General features: G+C 39.0%; 1 non-coding gene across 1 annotated transcript; it reads left to right on the forward strand.

The window, feature by feature from the left end:
• The first annotated feature begins 3647 nt into the window (after positions 1-3647).
• On the forward strand, positions 3648-3719 carry TRNAQ-CUG (transfer RNA glutamine (anticodon CUG)). Its single transcript has one exon. It is a non-coding gene; the product is annotated as a tRNA-Gln (tRNA).
• Positions 3720-6289: the final 2570 nt, after the last annotated feature.

Consider the following 6289-nt stretch of genomic DNA (forward strand, 5'->3'; position numbering starts at 1 on the left):
TTTTTGTTTAGAGCTTCCCTCCCCATTCTTATTTTAGAGCTTCCCTCCCCAGTCTTAGATTCTATGAGCTCATGGATTGTTCCTTTTTTAATTCAACGTATTATTTTCCATTACTATTATCGTTTTTGATGCTCAAATTACCTCAGTTTGGATCAGTTCAGACCTCTTCAAGGTGGTTCCTGTGATCTTTTGACATGTTTCTGTGAGTCAGGGAGGACATTCTCGCTTTCTGGCACAAGAATTTTCAGGATCAACTTTGATTTCCATTTCCAAAATCAGTCATTTCTCCAAGAATTCTGGTTCTTCTGGTGCAGAATGGCATTCAAAAGAAAGATGCAGCCACTAGGTAGCTAAGTGGACATAAAAAAGAAGTGAGTAGATATTCATATTTAAATCCTTAGTTTATACTGACACCTTCAATCTCAACCCAACACCAAGAGGTTCTTCCTCAACTTCCCCTAGTCCATATTTTTATCTCCAATCTACTCAATGGCACTGGGTTTATCTCCCATGTTGATAACCCTGATTCCAAACAATTTTTAATACATTTACTTGTGCTCTGTCCTATAATTCATGCAAAATTGTTTCAAAATTATTCCATCAATATGACTACCAACAATAAATCTACAAAGTAAAGTTCAGAATTTGTTTGCAGATTCTTCTGACATTAGAATATACACCACTGTGGATAACAGACACCTGCCTTCAAAATTTATTTGATTATTTTCTGTGTGATTGTATTATCATTTTGATATAGTTAGATTTAACTTCTTCTGCTTTTGTTTATCAATTGTGTTTTCTTTTTCATCCTTTTCTAGAAATGTAAAATGTCACATGGCTCAAAAATCAAAACTAAATAAAAAAGATAGTACTTAGCAAAGTCTCACCATCATTCCTATAGCGTAAGCCACGTTCCCTAGATGAAAACATTTTTATATTTTCTGGCTTATCCTTCCTGAAAAACATCCATGTATTAAAAATAAGCACAAACACATCTCTCCTCTCCTTCCTTAAAGAAAAAGTAGAATATTGTACACGTTTTTTCACTTCTTGCTTTGCTTTTTTCCCCATAAACAATTTATCCTTGAAATAATTCAACAGCTGTCCGTAGAGATCCTCACATTTTGGCCATGTAGAACTCCATTATATGTATGAATGCGCAGGTCATTCTTTAATGTGTTATATACAGTCTAATCATTTTGAAATCAATAGCCCAGGTGCACATGCAGCATCATCCTTTGACCTGGAGCTACAGCAGGCCTCATAAGTAAAGGGCACGTTCCTCCAGACTGCCAAGTCTGCCAAAGATCTCAGATGCCAGCCTCAATCTTGGGAGTCTCCATGATGCACTCACTTCTGTCTGCTGGCCACAAATTCACAAATTTCCTCTACCCTTCAGGATAGTAGCCACAAACTTGGAGGTCCTCAGGCCCCTCACTTCTGACCTGCCAGCTCTCACTGCTCCCTTGAGTTTGATAATTCACTGAAATGACTCACAGAACACACAGAAAGTCCTCTAAGAAAAAGGATACAAAGAGGCACACAGAGCAAGGATAGGGAGGGTTTTGAATGTGGAGAGTCCTTGTCCAAAAAGGAATGGGCTATCCTGCTGTTTGCATAGAAGTCTCTCACCATCCAGGAAGCCCAAGGAGCTTTAGTATCCAAGGCCTTTATTGAATAGAGCCTCATTACTTAGGCATGACTGAATGAATTTTTCCCATCACCCCCCAGGTTAGCTGATTTCAGGAGGTTGTCTTTCTATCCCCACCAGTCCCCACTTGAGTCACCTTATTAGCATAAACCCTCAAGTGTGATCTGGTGGCCTATAGAAAACAAACCAAAACCAAATCACACCTGTTAACAAGGGCACTTCAATTACTCAGCAAATTCCAAGCATTTAGAGTTATCTCAAGAAGTCCTGGCTACATAGTTTTCAAGTGCTGGGCTTCTAACCAAATGCTTGGGATTCAAACCTACCAGCCACTCCTAGGGAGAAGTTGTGGCAATCAGTTTCCGGTTTTGGTAAAGATTTAGGGCTTTGGAAACCTACTGGGCAGTGCTACACTGTACCATGGGTTACTATGAGTCAGAATCGAATGGGCAGCAACAGGTTTAGTTTTTCTTTTTTTTGGATTAGAGTTGTCTCTCAGAAACCAAGGACAAAGAAAGTTCTTGGATGCAGCTAAATTATTTTACTCCACAGTACATTTCAAAAAATAAATAAATAACTGTGAAGTTTCAGGGTCACGATATACTGAGAAATTGGAACATAATGGACATGGCCAAGCTCTCAGAAAACAGACTTTAGCTGTGTAAGTCTCAGACTCCTGTCTTATAACTGCTACAGCATGTGGTCTATCTTGAGCCATAGCAGATGAAGTTATTCCGGTTTTTCTGAGTGTATAAATGTTAAACATAGTTGATTGCTTTTTATTGTAAATCAAACAGACATTGTCATAAGAAAATTTATCCAAAAAATGATGGGTATAAGAGGAAAATGAAAGCTCTCCTACCTCTCAATCCTACTCCCGAACAAACCACTGCTGACACTCCTTTATATATTACACTTAGGAAGCTGTGGGGGCTTCGGCCTGTAGTAGGTGCTGTTTGGCCAAGGGACCCAGGAAGTCCCGAGTCCTCCCCTGACAATCATCTGCCCTTTCTGGGCAATGAGAAATGAGTGAAGGCAAAGACAAGGAAAATAACATCATTGTTTGCAGAAATTTCACCTTGGGACAGGAAACTCTCGTAAATGAGGCCGAGTATGTGGTTTAGGAAGGAGGCTCAGAGAGCTGTGCCATTGCCCTAGACCCAAAGTGGGCTTTACCTCATTTCCTGAGATGCGGATGAAATGATAGAAGTCAATAAAAGGAGAGGGGCAGAGAGAAAGCCAGACAGATGAGCCCATTCACACGGGTGATAGAGGACTGTTTTGAGATTAGTCGGTGGAAACTATGGATACTAAATCAGTATTTACATGCATTTTTCTATTGATACGGAGGATTGGTAGGGAGGAAACCCTGGTGGCGCAGTAGTTAAGTGCTTCGGCTGCTAATTAAGAGGTCAGCAGTTCGAATCCACCAGGTGCTCATTGGAAACTCCATGGGGCAGTTCTACTCTGTCCTGTAGAGTCGCTGTCAGTCGGGATCGACTCAACGGCAGTAAGTTTGGTTTTTTGAGTTTATTGAGATGGACGGAAACCCTGGTGGAATAGTGGCTAAGTGCTACCGCTGCCAACCAAAAGGTCGGCCGTTCAAATTCACCGGGCGCTCACTGGAAACTCTGTGGGGCAGTTCTACTCTGTCCTAGAGGGTCGCTATGAGTCGGAATCAACTCGACGGCAACAGGTTTGGTTTTTGTTTTTGTTTTTTTTTTAATGAGATGGAAACCCTGGTGGATTGATTAGGAGATACCGATGCTAACCAAAAGGTTGGCAGTTGGAATCTACCAAGTAGTCTTTGGAAACTGTATTGGGCAGTTCTACTCTGTCCTATAGGGTCGCTGTCAGTCGGAATCGACTCCAGGGCAACGAAGTTTTGTTTTGTTTGTCATTGAGATGCTCATATAGGGTAGCTCTGAGTCGGAATTAACTAGAAGGCAGGGGATTTCAGGTGTGGTATTCAGATACAGTGGGGAGCTCTCCAGGTGGTTCCATGGTGTAACGGTGAGCACTCTGGACTCTGAATCCAGCGATCCGAGTTCAAATCTCGGTGGGACCTAGATGTTTAACTCAAGTAAAAGATCTTAAAAAAAAAGAAAAGCTCCTTAGGTTTAGTGTATTTTTTTTTTTTTTTAATTTGTTGCTGAGAATACATACAGAAGAACATACACCAATTCAGCAATTTGTACATCTGTAATACTATGACATTGAATACATTCTTGGAGTTGTGCAGTAGTTCTCATCCTCCTTTTGCAAGTGTATTCTATTTTAAAGACTCGAAAGGAAGCCTTTGATTACTGAGTTAGTAATTTAACGCACTAACTGATGTGTCAAAAGGCTGGCAAATCTGAAGTCTTTGTGTCACACTAGAGCCTAGGCTTGTGTCTCTTTCATCCTCTGATCTACCAAAGTGCCTTGTGGGCTCCCTTAGTGTTCATTAGCAGGTGGTGCACCCACTTACCCAGACGCACACAGTTTTTCGCCTTGCAGCCTGTCTGCAGGGCCTGGAGTGGAAAATCAAGGCGTAACAATATTTATTAAAGAGAGAAATAGCTAGATAGTTGGTTACATGGGTTGAAAGTGGTTATTTCTGGAGAACAGGAAATGTAGAAAGGGACCAGGGGACTACTGCTTTTCATAACAAACTTTTCGGCATATAAAAATATATACTAAATAAAAATAATTTCTTCGTTATGTAGAATGTTTTTAAAGTTCATCATTTGTATTTGAATTGAAATTTTGATGTAGTCGTATGCATCACTCTTTTTAAAGATTCTCAGTTTTGTGTCGTGTGTAGAAATGTATTCCCACTGTACAATTATAAAAATGTTATTGGGGCAATTTTGAAGCAAAATCAAATCGTTATTTCCCTTTTAATGAACTGAACAAATGAGGTAATAAATTCCCAGATCTTCTCAGATATGACTAATTCCACAGCTCGTGCCCTGAAGCACCAACAGCTGAGAGGACTGGACAGAATTTAGTGCTAAACAGTCCTGAGACCAAACCTCAGCTTCCTCATCAGCAGCGCGCCAAAGATTTCCTTCAGTGTTGGCTCAGATATTTTCCACCATCTTCCACACTAGGGAAAAAGAAGCTCTTACTCTTCAGGCTAGCTCAGTCCACAGGCCATACAACTTCTCCTTTTAAGGTCCTATATATTGCCTAGATTTCTTTTGGATCCGCCCGCGATGGACCTCTTTGGAACCCTCTTCGGTATCCAGCAGCTCCCCAGGTTGCACAGATAGATCTGTATGCACTGTCTCCACTGAGGCCACAAGGGAAGTGCCTGAACCTTCCCCTTGGAACTGTTGTCATCTATTCAAATGTTTTTTCTGCCACTCTAGCTGCTCAGTTTCTGGGACTCCAGTTACATGGATGTTAGGCCACTTGATGTTTTCTCACAGGTCAGTGATGTTTCGTTCTTTTCATTTTTAGTTCTTTTTTCTCTCTGTGTTTCATGTTGGATAATTTTTATTGCTATGTCTACTACAGCATCTAATTTGCTGTTAAAGTCATCCAGTGAATTTTTCATCTCTAGAAGTTCTATTTGAGTCTTTTTTTGAATATCTTTCATTTCTCTCTGCATCAAGCTCGTGCTTTCCTCCATCTTCCTGAACATACAGAGTATGTTTATTAAAAAAAAAAAAAAAAAAAAACCCGCTGCCATCGAGTCGAGTCCGACTCATACCGACCCTATGTGTATGTTTATACAACTGTTTTAATAACTTGCCTACTGATTCTATCATCTTTGGCATTTCTATGTCTGTTTCTATTGATTGATTTTTCTCATGGTTATGGATCATATTTTCCTGCTTCTTTGCATACTTAATAATTTTTATTGGATGCTAGACATTATGCATTTATGTTAAGCACTAGATATAAATATATATATGTATATACATATAAACCACACCCGTTGCCACTGAAACAATTCTGACTTATAGAGCCCTATAGGGCAGAGTAGAACTGCCCCATAGAGTTTCCACGGAGCACCTGCTAAATTTGAACTGCTGACCTTTTGGTTAGCAGCCATAACTCTTAACCAATAGGCCACCAGGGTTTCCTTTTTATACATATATATATATATATATATATATATATATATATATATATATATATATATATATATATATATAGCCCTTTAGATTTTTACTTTGATCTGGGATGCAGTTAAATTATTTAGAAACAGTTTGATTCTTTTGTTGTTGTTATTGTTAGTCATAGTCTGGTCCTAAGGATGAATTCTTGTCACTTTAGTTGAAATTGGTCTTTTTTGAGGCTCTTCAGCAACAATTCATTTCATATGAGTTTTTAATAAAAAGATCAATGTGATTAAATGGAGGGCATTTCCTAAAGATCCCATATTGGCATGATTTTTGCCAATTAAAAGTTTTAATTTTGGACAGAAAATTTTCAGAAAATTCATTACATCATCATGCTTTCATAGCAGGTCAACTAAGATATTAAAAATATCTGAAAGCTATAGCATATGGAGAACATTTGAAGGAACCAAAAATGTTATGGAGTAGAAAGTCATGGGGAATGTCAAGTATATTATAGACTTATGGAACTTTAGAGGCCCTTTAGTCTTTTTTTTTTTTTTTTTTTGTCTAGTCTTCTATACAA

The sequence above is a fragment of the Elephas maximus genome, chromosome 3 (genome assembly GCF_024166365.1).
Source record: "Elephas maximus indicus isolate mEleMax1 chromosome 3, mEleMax1 primary haplotype, whole genome shotgun sequence".
NCBI lineage: Eukaryota > Metazoa > Chordata > Mammalia > Proboscidea > Elephantidae > Elephas > Elephas maximus.